General features: G+C 41.1%; 1 protein-coding gene across 5 annotated transcripts in view; it reads left to right on the forward strand.

Moving 5' to 3' along the window:
* add3a (adducin 3 (gamma) a) overlaps positions 1-18442 on the forward strand; it is a 99626-nt gene that overhangs the window by 2034 nt on the left and 79150 nt on the right. For 3 of the 5 annotated variants that reach the window (XM_084561425.1, XM_084561419.1, XM_084561422.1), the window contains exon 2: positions 15257-15294. The gene's annotated coding sequence lies outside the window, so the exon portion shown is untranslated. Of the gene's footprint in view, positions 1-5715; positions 5773-15256; positions 15295-18442 lie in introns of those variants that run through there. The other 2 variants (XM_084561423.1, XM_084561420.1) reach the window with 2 other exon arrangements.

The raw sequence follows: 18442 nt of genomic DNA on the forward strand, positions 1-18442 counted from the left end.
CTCACAAAGCTTCTTGGAAATCCACTTGTAATAGTGTTTTGATATCTGGTTTATTTAAAGGAACAGTAAATCTCACGGTTTTAACTTTGAAATGCTAACAATAGGGTTGAATAATTCATCTATTTTAGTGTATTTTTTTTTATTATTTTTTTTAATTCTACAATGTGTGATAAATATCTCTAAGTTCTCATCCTCACATTAGACTGCACAACAGGTAATATTTGGAAACTGGTGATGCTGCATCGCATGCTAAATCCTTCAGACCTGCCGTAGTCTAGATCAGACTTTACACTTCCTGTATGTTGCTTGTTGTCATTTTCCCGCCACTTTCCCATTTGTCTTGTTTTTTCTTCCCTCTTTCTCTCTTTTCCTCTTGTCATGGTCACAAGCCTGGCAGACCGCTCCCCACATCCATCTCTCCCCTTCGTCTCCCCCTCTGGTATTTCATGTCTCCCCAGCCGCCTCCTCATCACCTCTGGCTTTTAGATATTTCTCAACCTGTAATGGCTCTCTGAGGGTATCCATTTCCACACCAAAGCTCGGCCCTACGAAGGGTCCAGACAAATACGGTAATTGTCTCCAAAAGGCCCGTACTTTGACACTCTCCAGTTTTCTCTTCCCTTTCTTCTTTTCCCTCCTTTATTTTGTTCCGCCGAGCTCTCTGAAAAACTGTGAATGTTCTCCATATGGACCTGAAATCTAAAACGGTATTCCCCTCACTCTCTTATTGGCTTGGATAGAAGGGGCCCAAAGTCAGAACCCTCCAGGGACTTTTTTTTTTAAGTAACATATTTAACCCAGAGCCAATGACGGAATACGCAGAAAATGCAAACACGGGCAACATACTTTATTTTTACTCCTCCTCTGCATGTTCTGTCTTGTGTTTTTGCTCTTCATGAATATTGTAGTTGCTCAAGACTCTCGGGAGGCGAGACGGCGAGGTTTCTCACTCTAGTTTCTGGAGGAATATTAGTTATACTCCAATAAAAATAGATTTAAATATGAATACCTTTTAAGCGTTGTTTGCAAAGAATACCAGTTTCAGTATTCAGTCATAGCTCTGTCGTATTCCCATACTGAGTTTTCTCAAAATGTCTCTATAAATGACATTATTTTATAATATACATATATATATATTTTGATAGCATGAAATTTAATGACAAGACATGACTGAAAGCTTGCATATATTACTATTTGTATATCAGTGATAAATGTCAAACTAAACGTCACAGCGATGCAGATCACATCATTTGGGACTGGTCCAAAACTGGACAAGCGCAGAATATTCATACAACTTCTGCCTCCTACACACCATTCTCAGATTCTGAAACTTAGCACGGTGCAATTACAAAATGCTGCCGACACACGCAAGTATACATGCCCACAAGAATAAATGCCAACTCTGGCATAGTCCACTACAGCTAAGAATCTACATAGATCCATCCCAGGAGAATGAACCAAGCTTGAGTTTCAACTTTTTTTATGCATTTTTGAATGATGTTAATCTCATAGCTGTGAGGCTGTCTGAGAACACGCACCAGCTAATCCCAACTACACAGTATTTGCCGTACTGTATTTTTATTGTTCTCGTAGTGTTGACCTATCAGTTGCTGCCAGGATTCCATTTATAAAGCTTAATGTGTGAGCTAAGCAGAGGGTCTTTGTAGTCTTTGTTTCAACATGAACACTGGCTATCTGTCTGAGCTCTTCTGTCTGGTTTATTTTCTGTCCTCAAATGAATGATTTTATAATTACTCAGTTTAGCTGGACTAATCTGAAGATTAATGCTGAGATACAGGAAGTACAGTGTCCACCATGGAGTGGAAATGGACTGACAGCCTCGTAATTAAAGTGACTTTAATAACAGAGTGGCAGTGACTGGTTGAGTGGGTGCTGTGCGCGAACAGTGTTAATGAGGCGTGTCCATAGTAGGACTTGATTGCTTGAGATTACTTTGTGGAAAGAGGAACAGAAGAACAAGGAAGGATTTATGATCGATGGATTCAGTTTTATGGGCTTGAAAGTGGAGTCATTGTTGTGTTGTAGAAGATGAGATGCCACACATGTTGCTATTCCTTTAGATATTTTCTGCTAGATGTTTTACTGTGTAGAATTCCTTAGATGTGCATATGTGCTGGTGAGCTTAAAGCTATTTAAAATGCGCACAGCCCATTGAGTTTGAACCTGTCCAGAGGACAGAGATGACTTCATCATTACCTCACCCCCGCTCTGCTGGAGGACTTATCAAAAACATGTGGCTCCACTCTCCCCCTGCACACTGCAAATTGATTGAGTCTTGGACTCCAGTGTTTTTCCTTTGTTAGGGGATGTGTGTGTTTGCGCGCAAGCAGGCTTCATTTTATTATCTTGGATTTTCTTGTCTCTCTCTTGGTTTTGACTTCATCTGTCATTCATTTGGCATGTTTCTGCAAGCAGTTCTGGGTTTGGTCAGGCAGCCTAGAGGCCCGCCGAGATAGACGGAATTAAAAAACATTAAGCTAGTGTGTATGTGTCTGTTACACCCAATAGAACCAGATGGCAAATGTATCAGGAGTAATATTTTATTTACTGCATTATTACACATGCTTACAACGTTAAACTCCAACAAAACTGTGGCTTGTTGGAGTTTAACAGGGAAATACCACAAATAGCCTAAAGTGCTGTCACCTTTTATTATTTGAACTACAAAACTTTCTGATGCTGCGGGCTAATGGGAAAAACATTGTTCTTTAATGGAGCAGTTTATACTCCAGCAGTGGAGGTTAATAAAACGTGGATTGAGTAATATGGTTAATTACAATATCCTCTTTCATTTTGGATTCCTAACGTCTGTAAAATGGCTTGGTTTTCACTCCACAACAATTATTTATTGAACAAAATAAAGGCCAGGAAAAAAGTACCAAATTGAGATTTATTTATTTTTACTTTGAATTTTACTTATGTTTCACTTCAGTGTTTAGTTTTTTTGATCGAGTTCATCTGGATCAAGAAATCAGACAAAGCCAAACAGTGTCTCGTTTAAACCATTGTGCATCCACAGTCAGGGTGCTGTTTGATGTGATGCATATGTGGGCTGAGTGTTTAGATTCCACAGTTGTTTGGTTGCCAGAACCAGCGGTCCCAGCGGGGTGGGGTTAGAATAACCTTATTATACACTTGTGGGTGGATGGATTACTGAAAGCATCCGACCCAACGTGGAGCACAGCTGGCTTCTGTCCAACTCGGGGAAGTTTGAACGTTCACATGTGCGTCCACATGCCACCAGGGTGCACCTGCACGTGACTGCGTGTGTGTTTTTATGTGGACACGTGCCTATTTTGCATTGGCATCTCCGTATTTGTAAGTGTATACAGGCCTCTCTATAGCTGAACGTCAGCATGTAGAAGGCATTTGTATAGATATTAGAATGAAGTTACCATGGCAATGGGGTCAGCTTCTGACCGTGGGATGAGGAGAAGTGCCAAGTTTTGAACTAAATGAGCTTTTGAGGCAGACAGCGGCTCTTTTGATTCCCCCCAGACGTCACCTTATTAAAGTGTCTCTCTGAGGGTCAGAATATTTCTGTCCCCCACGCCAGACAGCTACGCTTTTAATCGTCTGGAGCGCTTGATGAGACTGTAAATCATAATATCTGAGCTAAACTTTTGCCAACATTACTTGAATATCAACAATTCTTTCACCTGGAAGCTCCAGTGATCTGCTGTTCTTTTTTTTTTTTTTTTTACATCATATTGTTATATAGGTAGAGCAATCTACTAATTGTATTGTTGTGGTGTTAAATCTATGAAAGTCTTGAATTATTTTTCTATGATCAGTGATGAAAAGTACTACAATTGTGAGCAGAGAGTGGCACTGACTCAGTCTCTCAGTGATGAGGGTGAGTTTGCAGCTACAAAGAGGGGGGGCACGTCCCCATTACAGTGCCCCAGGAGTCTTCATTAATAGGGAGATGAGAAATCTTCCAGGTCACCACATCTACTCAATTAACGGACTGTCATTTCCCATATTTACTGGCAAAAGGAAAATACAAGCATGTGCAGCAGAGTTGTGAGCCATTAGGCTCATTCGACTCTGTGTGTTCATGTGGGGTTCATTTATAGACAAATATGTGTGTGTTTGTGTGTGGCCAGACATGTGAGTAGCTTCTGTGAATGCCTTCATTATGGGTGTTGATCCCCTCGTCGTGTGGGGATGCACTGTTGCTATTTTTGAGTGTGATGGAAATCTGAAATTGAGTGTGTGCACACGATATCTCTTCTCTTCTCTTCTCTTCTCTTCTCTTCTCTTCTCTTCTCTTCTCTTCTCTTCTCTTTCATTTTCTAGATATAAAAGTCCCACTGAGCACATAAATCTTCTGTACATTCACACACATGAAAGCCATAAATCCTGCTCTGGCATTCAGCCTGGAGTATCTTTTGTTTGTCCATCATTTCAGTTAAAGATATACAACATGAGGTGACTGGTCCTCTGTGTATTTATCACTTTGGACCACCGTGTTTCAATACTGGTGCTTTTATTGGTTGTTTGAATATTATATTTGAGGGGGTAATAACCACAGACATTATAAAGATGGATGGCAGAACTGATCCTTAAAAGTGAAGTCCGAGCAAGCGTGGGCGGGTCATCGATAACGCTGCTCTGTATGGCTCCACATGGCTCCACTCTCAGACCATACTTCACATACTCTGCTCCAAACGTGCACGATGGTGCCACCCATATCCCCAGGAAAATAGCGAAGTGGGGACGCATTGTCCATTATATACTATGTAAAAACCAGTAAATGTCACACCTATTACTGCTTCATTCAGCTTTATTTCAATTTGACCTGCTGAATGAATGCAGCTGTTATCTGTTTGGTTTGTCGAACCTCTTTGTTAATATCATTGGTTAATACACTGCCCCCACAGGCTTGTACAGTAGGCGCTAGACATGATGGGCACATCGCTTCATCTGCCTCTCTTCTCACCCTGATGCCCCCATCAGTCTGGAACAGGGTAAATCTGGACTCATCAGACCACATGACCTTCTTCCATTGCTCCAGAGTCCAATCTTTAAGCTCCCTAGCAAATTGAAGCCTTTTTTCTGGTTAGCCTCACTGATTAGTGGTTTTCTTAAGGCTACACAGCTGTTCAGTCCCAATCCCTTGAGTTCGATTCGCATTGTACTTGTGGAAATGCTCTAACTTTCACTATAAAACATAGCCCTGAGTTCTACTGTCGTTTTTCTTCGATCTGATTTCACCAAACGTTTAAGTGATCACCGATTACGATCAATCAGGATTTATTTCCGACCACATTTCTTCCTCAAACATAATGTCTCCCCACTATGCTTCCAGTTTTTAATATTGTGTTGGACAGTTCTTAAACCAGTTTTAGTAGTTTCTACAATCTCCTTAGATTATCCAACAGGAGGTTCGTACCTATTTGCTAAGTTAAATCCAGGTGGCGACTTTTTTTTTTTGGCCAGGCAGTGTAATTGGTCATTAAGATGTTCACATAATTTCTTGTCTAGTTCTGTAACACAGAGATAAATTTGCTTATTAGAATTATTTTTTTGTTCATTTGTATGTGTATGAACTGTTGACCTTTGTGTGGCCAGGAAACACACATTATTGCATCTGTGACCAAACATCTACATTTACCACATCATCTGGCGGGCACACCCATGTCTTGGTTCCTGCCTGTAGACACACACACATCACACACCCAGAGTCACAATTCTCAGTCGCCAACGCTGAGCTGAGGTAGCCGCTGAGCCCTGGTGTTGCTGTGGGTATGTACTCTTCTGCATGGTCTTGCCTCAAACTGGGTCAGCTTGTTTCTCGTCCTCGCTGCCGCTCAGCTGAAATGCTGCGTCGGCGCTGTCGAGCGTGGCCTCAGTGTTGTGTTCTGGCAGTCGTTTGTTGTCCTGAGTCACGCTTTTTAATCAGTTTAGTGAACCTTATTAGGATGTGTAGTGCGGCAGGGCGTGACAAGACGTGACATGAATCTGAATGTCGTCTTACAAAACAGTGCTGACATTTACGTGGCGCATAATCAGAGCAGTTCTGATTTTCATTACTGTGGTGATTCTGTGCCTGTGTGTTGTCAGAGCTCAGTCATAGTGTCTATTTAATAATGTTGGTGGACTGTGAGCTATGTCTTTAGTTATACTAGATCTAATCCACACTTTGTTTCAATAAAGTGTCATTATTGTGTGATGTGCCAAAGAAGACAGACATATTTTAAAGTGTTAGATGCTTCCAGGGGTTTATACTGCAGATAATCAACTTGCACTGGATATTAGATATGTGGGATTACCTATGTAGTTATTTTTAAAGAGCAAGTTAATGGCAAACCCTCTGCCAATTGATTTAACTTCTCATCATGCTGTAGGTTGACTTATACTCCACTGTGTGTCAGTATAAAACGACATTACTGTTGAGTGTAGCAAGATGAACACTGCTTTTGAGCATTTGAAGTTATTCTTTGAAATGTACTTATGTAAGCATCATGAGATTCTTATGCTTACCCATGTGAGATCCAAACAGTATGTACAAGGGCGGCGGTCAGCCAAGTAGGACTGACTGAAATCACATCTATTCTTCAACCAGTCCAGAGGAAAAAAAACAACATGTGTTTATCTCTAGATTGACTTCCTTGGTCACAAGTCTGTGAAGATTCTGAGTCAGCCAGGCTTTGGTATATCCAAAATACTAAACTAAAACAAAGGCAACTAAATTGTTGTTACCAGACTCAATTCTTATTAGAATCAGAATAGGATTCTGTTAACAAGTCATTTGGATTTCATTTTGGGGCACGTTTCAATCGATACAGAGAAAATGACCTCTACTCAAAGTTGGACAGTCTTCCAACCAATTACAGCCATTTAGTCGTAGACAAATTCATCACCAAGGCACTCAGATGACGTGTATGACTATGTCGACGTTACTCTTCAGTCCAACTCCACATAAAGCCTGTCCTAAGGTTTTGATTAGCCAAGGTGTAATCAGTTCCCAACAGAGTGACTCCAGACCAACTTTTCTCCACAAAAATGTTGTGGCAAATTGGAGAATGTCCTGGTTAGCTTTGAGGGCACAAATGTGCAGCATATTAACATACTGGAAATAGTAGTTTACGTCACCGGTAATTTCTTTCAAAAAGTCTCAGTTAGTTTGGAGCTGTATTACACTAAGTGTTCAGTAAATGATAAATAAGATACATGAAGCAGTCTCTGTTAGGTTGGGCAAGTTCAAAGTTGTGATAAATGGGGGTGTTTAGTCCCTCCTGCTGTTGATTGGGTTAATATTGGAAGGCGGGAGCATATGACCATCCAAACAAGTACAGGCTTCAATCCCAGTATGTGCTGGTCAGATCATTATGAAGGAACTAACTGACTGAGCATGAGCAAAGATTAGCTTTTGTCGGTGGGATCCAGCTAATGAAAGCTGCCAAGACTTGATGGGATAGAAAACTACAAGGACAAGGCCATGTGGATCATAAACTTTACCTGACATAAATTTAAACAGACAGATATCTTCAGACTCCCTTCACCTGAGCAACTCCCTTGCTCATTATCATCGTTCCTCTCGCTAAGAGCACCAGTAAACATACAGTATAATACTTCATGGTGTGTCTTTTGTACATGGACATGATACCTAAAGCTGTGACTTCCGCTTGGCCTATGCTGTCACCTCACTTGTGTATTCAGGTCAATGTTTCTGCAAGAAGAATCACCCCACTGTACGTCCAGGAACAGTGTGTCTTTACACTGTGCTGTTGTTGCTGTGCTTCTCCTTTGCTGGAGGGCAGATGCATGTCATTAGTGACGTGTGTTGCTCAGTCGTTCACTGGGCACACTGCCTGCAGTGTGTGTGCAGTCTCATTTACATGTTTGTGTAACAGGAGATGTGTTACCACATCTAAACCCTTTTGGATTTGAAATCACTGCACGTTTTTATGTACAGTGCAAAATGATTGTAATGTGTTGGGGCCTTGAAAGTCGTTTTAAGTGTTAAGCTCTAATTCTGCACTTTGAATTCATTGTTTCCCCAAAATGGTCGCTCGTCCTCTTCACCTCTTTTCTCATATTAGTATCTCAGTCATTATTGAGGGGGAACCTGCTGAAGCAGAGCAGTAATAAGAGATTGCACCCTGACACACCCAATGTTCCCTCTGTGTGACCAGTTTCACTTACTCAAGGAGCAATGTTGCATTACATCCTGTGTATTCAGATGGCAACACAACGGTTGTTTAAAGGAAAGATCCACCCTAAAATTATTAAGTACCATGAGAAAAATCCTTCCTTGCATTTGTCATTTTTCTATTGCGTGAAACATGCAGATGTAGCAGTTGGAATGTTATCACCATAAAATAAAATTTTAAATCTCCTTAACGAATTCAGGTAATCATGACCATAAACATTATTTACTCACTTTTACTTTTCACAAAAGAGACAGTTTACGATGACCACACACTGTTAACATGGCAACAAAAGTGTGTTGTGAAGAAATAATAGGCGTGATTTGAGATGTTTGTCCTTACTGAGGATGACCAGAACGTACATGAGGCTGAGTGGCATGAGTGAAGGTGATTTCACAGCTGTGGATAATCAATTTAAACCTTTACTTGCCCCATTGCAAGCCAGGATATTATAAAGTTATGGTAATATTGCCCATTACTGTAAAATGAGACAAAGTTCAAAATAATCCACTCTACGATTTGAAGAATTTTATTTTATAAGGACACCTTCACAGTAAACTCCTGGCCTGTTTATCACTTTCTGACTTATCAGTGTCCTCTCCTGATGGATGAACGCCTACACACACATGGACATGCAGTCAGTTTCCACTGAGGATGTATCTGGTTGGAGTCAAGGAGAGATACCCTGTCAGATGTGTGTAGTGTCACATATCTCGGACTCTGGTCGCAGGATGGGGAGCAAGGGAAGGCTGTCCTTCCTTTCCCTCAGCAGAGGAAATCACTGGATAGGACCCGTCTTTTGTTCTGTCGTTTCAGGACGGTCACTGATACGCTATGGGTGAGAAGTTAGACAAACACAACAAGGCCATGTGATATCCCACAAACTGTGTTTCTATGCCTTTTGTGGGCTTGTGATACAGTATGGTGTTTCAAGCAATTTGCAAACAATTGTTTTCAACTCGGATAAGTGATGTCATCCATCGTGTGTTCAAAGGGACCGTAGTGTTTTGTCCTGGAGATGATGTCATCAGTGTAAACCTAAATATGACTTTCCCGGAAAAATCTGTTTCGTGGCCTCTGGGAGGTGACAATAAGGGGAAAAGATGACAAATTGTGGCTTGTAGTGCGTGTGTGTGTTGCCGCCCTAGACTCAATAGAGCTTCAATGAATATTCAATTATCTGACATCGACTTATTGGGTACTTTTTTAAACAAAAATATCAAATCTTGTCTGTTTCTTAAACTTAAAAACTTCTCTTGGTACCAGGACTAAAAGAAGGAAATCTCAGTCATTAATTTGAATTAAATGAGCAAGAACAGGTTTTGCTTGAATAATAATAGGAAGGAGAGGTTTGTCTCTCTTAAACTTGATCTGTTTTCTGTGGCAGAGCTGAAAATGCCTAAGCAGTAGCAGCCCAAGCAAGTTTAGTGTATTGATGATGAATGTTGGGACTGAATAATTTCACGACCAGCTGCAAAATGAAATCACAACTATATCTGAACTTTACAGGTCTACGTTTGGTGTGGTTGTGAAGTTTGTACTTTTAGGTGGCAACGATCTCTTTGTCCGGCCAACATTTTCCAGTTCATGAGGTATCCTGGGACTTTCCTAGGCTTGATGAGATATGTTACCCCTCCAGAGAATTCTGGGCCTTCCTGGGTCTTTCTGGGGTTTCCTACTTGTTGGCTGTGCTTGGTAAACCTTGAAGGGGAGGCACTCAGGAGGCATCCTCATCTGATGCCCAAACCACCCCAACTGGTCTTTTTGCCTCAGAGTAGAGCTGTATCTTGAAGCCTTATCTAGGCTAGTTACTCCAGATGACCAAGGCCGTGCGGCTGTGGCTCAGTAGGTAGAGCGGGTTGTCCACGAACCAGAGGGTTAGCGGTTCGATCCCTGGAATGTGCCACATGCCGAAGTGTCCTACATTGACCCCCCAGTAGCTCCCAGTGTGTGACACTGGTGTGTGAGTGCTTGTGTGAGCAGATGGGTGGATGTGTCTGTGACTGTAAAGCGCTTTGAGTACCAATAGGTAGAAAAGTACTATATAAAAGCAAGGCCATTTACCATTTACCAAGCCACTCTATGGAGGAAACTCATTTCAGCTTGTATCCACAGTGGTATTCTTTTTGTCTCCTACCAGAGTTTATGACCATAGGTAAGGGTTAGAATGCTGAAGGATTGTCATATAAAGCTTTGCCTTAAGTCTCAGCTCCCTCTTCAATGGTCAGGTACAACATCAGCATTACTACTAACACCAGTCAGGCATAACATTATGACCAGTTACAGTTCAAGTAAACAACATTGACCATCTGCTGGATTGTGAACATTATGACACAGGCACACACACAAAAACGGTTTACGAACAACTCAAAGAACAGCACAAGGTGTTGACCTGGCCTCCAAATTCACTAGATCCCAAACTGATCAAGTCCCTCAGAAGCCCCATATCCATTCTCTGATGAGTCAAACCTGTTTTGAAAGGCACAAGGGAGACCTTCACAATATTAGGAAGCTGGTCATAATGTTCTATTCATCCATCATTCCATTTTATTGTAAGTCATTGACATGAACAATATCAGCAACACGATACTTAAACTCCTTGGCTTGGGGGAACCTGACTTCAAATAAGTGGACAAAAAAAGATGGATGTAATTGTTGCCAGGATGGAGAGCAGCAAGTTTACTCTGATATGCTGCCTCGATTTTACTGACACCAATTAATAATTAACCAAGAATGGTGCCCCTTAACTTTATTGTGTCTTTCACATCATCCACCTCAGACCTTGTGCAAGTGCCTTTAAGCAAGAGACTGAATCTGTATCTGTTTCAGATATGCTGCCATAAGGCTGAGCCTGACATCTGGCCTCTATGATAAGCTGTGTGGGGACTGATAGCATATCACATTTTCATGTTGTCATTATTAATAAAACAAATGATAACAGGACTGAGTTTTTGAGGCCATATCTAGGCTAGTATGTCATGCACTCTGCCTGAACACATCTTCAGTATGGCTCTCTTCCTGTTAACACAGCTGTCTGGTTGAGGTTTACAGAGAAGATTTGTAGAGAGTGGCCGACTTCCAGGACCAAACACAGATCCACCTGAGAGAAACTGGAGCAGATGACTGTTTCACTTCTCAAGAACAACGGACAACATGTCCGTCTTGAATAGAAGGGATGTGATCTGTGGATTCAGTGATGAGTGTTTCCTGTTTAACAAATGCTGTTTTCTAGTATTATTTTGATAGAGAATGTTAGTCCAACAGTCTAAAAGGGCCATTGTTATCAGTTGTGTTGTCCGTAGAGATTTTTAATGTTTAAATTTAAAGAGCTCATGAAACTCCAGGTCTCATATGCGGACTGTAGTTATTACATTTGCAGTATTTACTTTTCATAAGTGTACCTTATGCAAGTATGTTACTAAAATTTTCCCTCTACAATACAAACCCAACCCTCCAAGACAGTGTGAATGTACCCAACCATTAAATAGTGGAAAAAGTAGCTGCTGTGTGTGTGTGTGTTTATGTGTTGGGTTCCTTCTCATAAAATGGCACATTGAGCTGCATTTAATGGTAAGCATTACTGTAATGTAAATAACAGAATGAGAAGAAGAGTATAAGAAAGAGTGGTAGGTTCTGTGAGATGATGAAGATGAAGGAGATAGATAGATAGATAGATAGATAGATAGATAGACACCTCATAGCAATGACACTCCTTGATGGCAGCAGCCATCTCCAGCAGGATGCAGCCTGACACAGACACACACACACAAACAGTTTAGGCACAACTGAAAAAACATGAAGAACATCACAAGGTGTTGACCTGGCCTCCAAATTCACTAGATCCCAAACTGATCAAGTATCTGTGGGATTATCCACAGAGGCCCCTCCCCTCAACCCATAGGACCCAAAGGCCCCCACTAACAGCATTCTGTTGCCAGACACCACAGGACACCCTCAGAAGGACCATGTCCATTCTCTGATGAGTCACAACTGTTTTGGAGGCACAAGGGAGACCTACACAATATTAGGAAGGTGGTCATAATGTTATGCCTGATCGGTGTACAGTAGCCCAGTGTCTGCAGCCAAACAGTTTAAAAGTGAAGTCAACTGCAACCCTCTGATTATTAATAGACAGCACAGCCCGCTTCAATTGTCTTATTATAACATACAGTAAAAATCATTGTGTTATAATGGGATATTTTAAAAACTGACTTGGTATCATTTCTACACAGCCTAATTAGCCTATCATGGCTGTCCATTGTCCTTGCCACGTGGGATTATTTGAATAAGTAGGTTGATTTTTACCCCCGAGTAAAATTTAGCAAAATGTCATCTGCTGTCATTTCCTGCTGAGCATCCTGACAGACTGCCTTATCCACCATCTGCTCTGAGACTAACGGGGAAGATAAACAAACTGTAACACGCGCCTGCGTTTGCTTTAGGTTCAGCTAAACTGTTTTTTCCCCTCAGTTCAGAATTTGACCTCCGCTTGGCTGTTGTTGGCTTCTTGTGTGTCCTCATGGGCCCTCACCTCTGGTGGTCTTCTCACTCATCTTCTTTAAATTTCAAAGTCACATTAAAGACGGTTCGGTGAAGGGATCACCTGTCTGTCCCTTCATCTGTCTAAACAAACTGAGTCTAGAAGCTTCAGGGAATGACAGGGCTGAATAGTCTGGACATAGCAGCTTTCACAGCATCTCTCCAGACCTGTCTGACAGAATCAGACTAATGAGATGTTGGGATGGTTGTGTAACTGTAGCAGAGCTAACAAAATACCAAACAAAGAATAAAGTGGTATCCATTTTGCTTAAGTACGTCGAAGGCCGGAAGGCACTCTCTGTCCATTTCAAGTAACCTCATTTCTCCCAATAAGGCTGATGCAGCAATTAGTTAAGAACAGGCACTTTGAATTTTATGTAATGAGGCAGAAGTGTGGCTGGACAGTCACATCCACCTAATCAGTAAGGCCACCACAGTGGTCAGCAGTAAAAGGTCGTTATGTAACCGTGCTGGTTTTCCTTGTTGCTCTGCATCTAACCCAAAGGAAAAATGATTAGCATGTCAGGTGCTGTGTCCGTCTTTGTTAACAGCTCAAGTTCATCGTAGTTGTTCCAGTTCTCGAATGCAAATGTTTATTTCTGCTGACAGTGTGAACCTGAGGAATCAACTATAGGGAAGAAAACATTCTCAGCCCAAATCGACAACAAGATATGGTGCTCCAAATGGTAGAACGCTGCTCTACGGTAGTTAGGGCAAACGAAATACTTGTTCTAATGTGGTGTTGGAGATTCGACATTTGCCCAAAACTCAATTACCGTCTCTTAATCTAACCATTTGACTTCCAAACCAGTCAACTGATGTTAAATTTCTCTGTCAGATCCCTCAATCCATGACTTCTACTGGTTTCCTAAAGCCTTTTGTATGGCTGGACTGATCTGAGCAACCAAAGGATACAGACTTTCTGTCAATGAGCTTTTCCCACTTCCCATTGTCTTTCCACACCTGAAAAGTGAAGGAAAACTCATTTCTCCATCTCCTTACCACAAAAAACATTTCCACCACATTCAGCAGGTGGTTTCAATTTCCGTTCGTCCAGCCATCTTGAGCAGGCGTGTGTTTCCAGCTCTGCTGTCTGGGGCTTTTCACATTTCAGGTGTTCTACAATGTCTCGAGCAAACTCGCACACATCTTCCAGAAGTGGGCGACACTTCCTGTCATGGTGCCCACAGTTACATAATTTAGACTGCACAAACTTTTCATAATACTCTTTATTTTTCTGAAACTGACAATGCAACAGTCATACTCACACCAGCTGGAAGTGAAAGTTAGAAAGTACCCCGACTTTGAACTCTCCCAAGATTTCTGCTTATTTGTTACCAAACTATTGCTTTGAACACTATAAATGTGCTGACTATTTGACTAATTACATGCATCATTATCCCTTTATTTAAACAACATTACGCAACCCCCAGTTCTGTAATGGGCAGCAGCTTGTCCAGAAAAAGCACAATGTTCATTGTTGTTGAGATTGTTCTCTCAGTACACTGTTCCAAAACAATTTTAGGCATAGTTTTGTAATATTTTCGATGTGTTATTCTGGACCAGTCCCAAAATTCCCAATTATCATTATAATGGAATTCAGGCACAGCAACAACACATTCCCCTGCTGTGAGCCGCGCTCCCTGGTGTTGACACAGTTGGTGTTTGTGCAGATGACATAGATGGCTATCATGGGCAGCTCGAGTCCCTCAGGCCTCCTGCCGCTTGGTGTAGCCGCCTGTACGGAGCAGAGGCACAGCCCACTCTCCACAGTGGAAACTGCAAACCGCTGTGACCAAGAACACACACGTAGAAGCCTAAAGACTCACGTGAGAAGTTAGCAGTTAGCAAGTGGACACACATACGTATTAGTACTAACAGAGCCAGGTTCCTGTGCTATAGAGGCCGTAGAGAGAGCAGAAAAACAAATATAACACTTCACGATTTGTGAGAAAGGAAGAAAAGCATTTAACATTTCCTTTGTGAGGAAGTAGGCTAGTTACAGGGTCTGCTGGCTCTCATCGCTGGGAGGCTGGTCTGAAGTTTAGCCAAGACACTTCAATAGACACCTAAAGTATGGGATGTAAAAGCACCGTAAAATCCATTCGGTGCATGGAAGATTACAGGTTTTAGATTACGTTAAATATCTTCTTTTTGATTAGATTTTTGCAGTATGTTAAATATGCTGGATTACAGAGTAAATGTAGATTACAGAGATAATGAAAAGGCTTCAGGGTATAAAGTAGACGTTACTGTGAGAACTATCTTCCTTTCATTTCAGGTTTTTATTTTACTCATTCCTGTCTAATTTGTGTTTTTGTAACCTGGTATTACAGACTTCAAAACACACAGTGCGTAAATATTATTTACGCCAGATGCACGTGTCTGCTCGCAACCGTGTCCGATTTCTTCAACTCAGACACATAACGCAACTTAACATGGCTGTTGTTGTACTGGCTGTGACTGTAACAGTCCTCAGAAGACTTAGACGAAAGTAAAAGAAAGTAAAAATACGTTTGTTTCTGTTTTTATTCTAGTCGCCGAGACGCCATTAACTCCAGCAGTCCCCGGAGAGGTAAGAATTTTGACCGCAACACTCACCATTTCAGTTCCTGCTCAACCTTTTTAAGACACCTGTTGATTGCATGAACAGTACAGCTCGGGCTTGAGTATTATTTTACACCATAACACTCATAGTCTATCGGAAATAAAATAGGGAGGGGGAAAGTCTCAAATGTAGTGTTGTCTGAAATGGAAAGTTTTGGTCTGCCGTCCAAACGCCTCCGCCCACGTCTACGGTTTAGTCAAGGACACGGAAGGTATATATGGAGAGTAATAGCGAGCGCTTCTTGGAGAGCCTTGAACAAATGACACGGCTTTGGTCAGTGGTAAACTGACAAACTGCTTCTGGCCAGACTTTTTATGTGCCTCAAGTCCTTCTGTAAAGAAAGTAGTGCCAGGCCTTTCTCCAGCAAACGTGGAGAGGCTGCATGTGCTCATTTGGAATAATGTTGCAGACCCCCCTTTTGAAAGAAAAGCATGTGAAGTGCCACTACACATCAACACGTCCGGATGACTGCTGCAGCTGCTTTTGCAAAGGTTCTCCACTTCAGATATTTTCAACTCAACTGACTTTGAGAAGGGCAGATATTTCAGCTGCCTTTCCCACGTCTTTGGGCTTTTAAAATGTACATCACTGCCACTTTTGGTGACTGAAGCACAGCTTCTAAATAACTTGACAGTTGTTACATTCGCATTTCTTCCGCAAATCTCTTATCAACCTTTCATGTCTGTTCTGTGCAACTTACAGCTGAAGGTACCATCTTCTGAGGTGTTCATTTCAGTCAGTATTTCAATGAGTATTTGAGCACTTGAATGCATAGGCCCCATTTCCACTTTTTGATAAGTGGTGCTTGTTCACTTGAAACACTTTCTCTGCTTGTTCATTTGGTAGGTTTAGTGTATTTTCATCATGTTGTTGATGGTCTCATGGGTTATGTGCGTTTAAACAATTCATATTGCTCCTCAAGTTACTGTGCAACATCTACATGGTCTAACAGAAGTACTACGTGGGACATAGATTTTATGTCCAAGGTTATGAACACATTTGAATCCATGGATGTTTTGAGAAACAGCGTTAAACAGAGCCAACGTCTTTATCTTCTATGCAGAGGTCTCAGCCTCAAGTGTAAAATTTTATGATACTGGATACACGTTACGCATTTTTCTGCTTTTGTGCAGATTTTCCAGTTCAAACCCTCGTATTTGATACTTTGTTGGAAACAAAGGTTGAGGTTGGTGGTTGCTATCCTTCACTTTCCAAATGTCAGTCTGTGTGTCCTTGTGGAGAACTTTGTCCACTTGTTATCTTTTGCTGTCCACAACAGTTTAAAATCCACCTTCACTCAAAAATGTGTTTTGGTCCATTCAATTACTTCTCTTGGGCGTCTACTGAGTTTTTTCCTGCTCAGAGTGGAGAGTTTGTCTGTGCTTTCCAGTGGGGTGGCACTGCATTACAGTGACATAATTTGTTCTTGTTCTATTGAATCTGAGAACTTTTCATTTGTTCCATACCTGCAGTCTCATTTATTATCTGATGAGAAGATAAAAAAAATAAATAAATCCTAATTTGGACCATTACACACATGACGTTTTACGATGACAAAGGTATTAATCCCTTCACTTTCACTCTTCGTGTGTCTTTCCTATCTCTCACGTTGTGCCTCTTAGTCTTATCTTAACGTCCCGCTCGCCTTCTTTCCGTCAGATACTTTTAGCCTCTCTCGGATCCAGTTTGGCAGATCTCCCAGGTCCAGGGCTCACAGGGGTCAGGGTAAATCAGTGCAGCTCTGCTTGCTGACGTGTCTCATAATGTGTTGAATACCTCTCAGAGTACTGTTGCAGTCTTGGGCAACAGTCACTCTCATATCTGTGTACCCTATCCCTTCATGGAACCATTGGAGTCATCACCAAGTTTGGCTGCAGAGTGTGTTAGTTGTCTTCAAGACTGAAATTAAATTCATATCTCAGATAGTACTCGTCTGTATACTGGTCTGTAGAGTGGTATGTTGAATAGTGTCATGTACAGTAGGACCAGGAATCTGCACATTTCACGAGGGAACAGACTTGGCTGCAGCAGGTAAACATAACCAAATACACAAAAAGCATCCCAGATCCCCAGATGACATGTATTTGTCTCACTAACACTCTATATTCCAAAGATATTCCATTTGATTTCAAAGTCCAACTATTTATACCAATCTGGTTATGTACCAAAAACTCTGATCTGTCTTGTTGTCTTAATTATTCTGTACAAGTTGATTAATCAACTTTTGACACTGCCACATGATTCCCACTGGAGCTGATGTGATTTGGACATGTTTGCCATTTAAAGTGCAAACCACAACTAAGCCATCTGGCTAAGCTGCTAATGCTCCATTAATAAATTACACTACAATAGAAAGGGGATTAACAGCTGTGGATGTAATCCGTTAATGAGTTTCATAGTGATTTCTGCGATTTTGTTAATTCAGCACCGATAGCAGAAATTAAGAAGTAATACACACAATAGGACTGAAAAAGTATCGGGGCTTTTGACTTTTTTTTAATTTTATACTACTGAAATAAAAAAAAATAATTTTAAAAAGTGCAGCAGACAGCACTGTTAGCATTCATTTAGCGACGTGTTTCAGTCCAGTATTCTCTGTACTGTACGGTGTTTCCCAGTTCCTAAAAGAAACACATAACTCTAACGCTTCTTTATGTTAGTTAGCTAGTTCCTAATGTTGTCTATCTTTTGTAGCATGCTGGATTGGTAATGTACCTTCCAGCTTTTTGCACTGTTTTAATGTAAAATGTAAAAAACTGTGAGTCTGTAGATACTGAAACCCATAGCTGAGGATAATAATCTGATTTTTTTTTATTTATTTAAAGCTGATGAAATCATCTTTAAATAATTTCTCATAAAGACACTGCAAGTCTGTTCTTTCTTTCTGTGCAGCCAGCCATTCCTGTAAACCAATGACTCACGTCTGTGATTCTGAAAGTGAAAGAACAAAAGTCTGGGCATCCCATTAAGTAGTGAAGAAAGAAGGACAAAAAATAATAAGAGGCTGAACTTTCATTTTCTTTTTATGTAAGGCTTTGGGTTGCTTATCTTTTTCTTTTATCCGCCTCTTATTTGTTTTTCCTTTCTTTGACTTTGAGTGCATCATCTGTTCCCC

The sequence above is a fragment of the Chelon labrosus genome (assembly GCF_963514085.1).
Source record: "Chelon labrosus genome assembly, chromosome: 2".
NCBI lineage: Eukaryota > Metazoa > Chordata > Actinopteri > Mugiliformes > Mugilidae > Chelon > Chelon labrosus.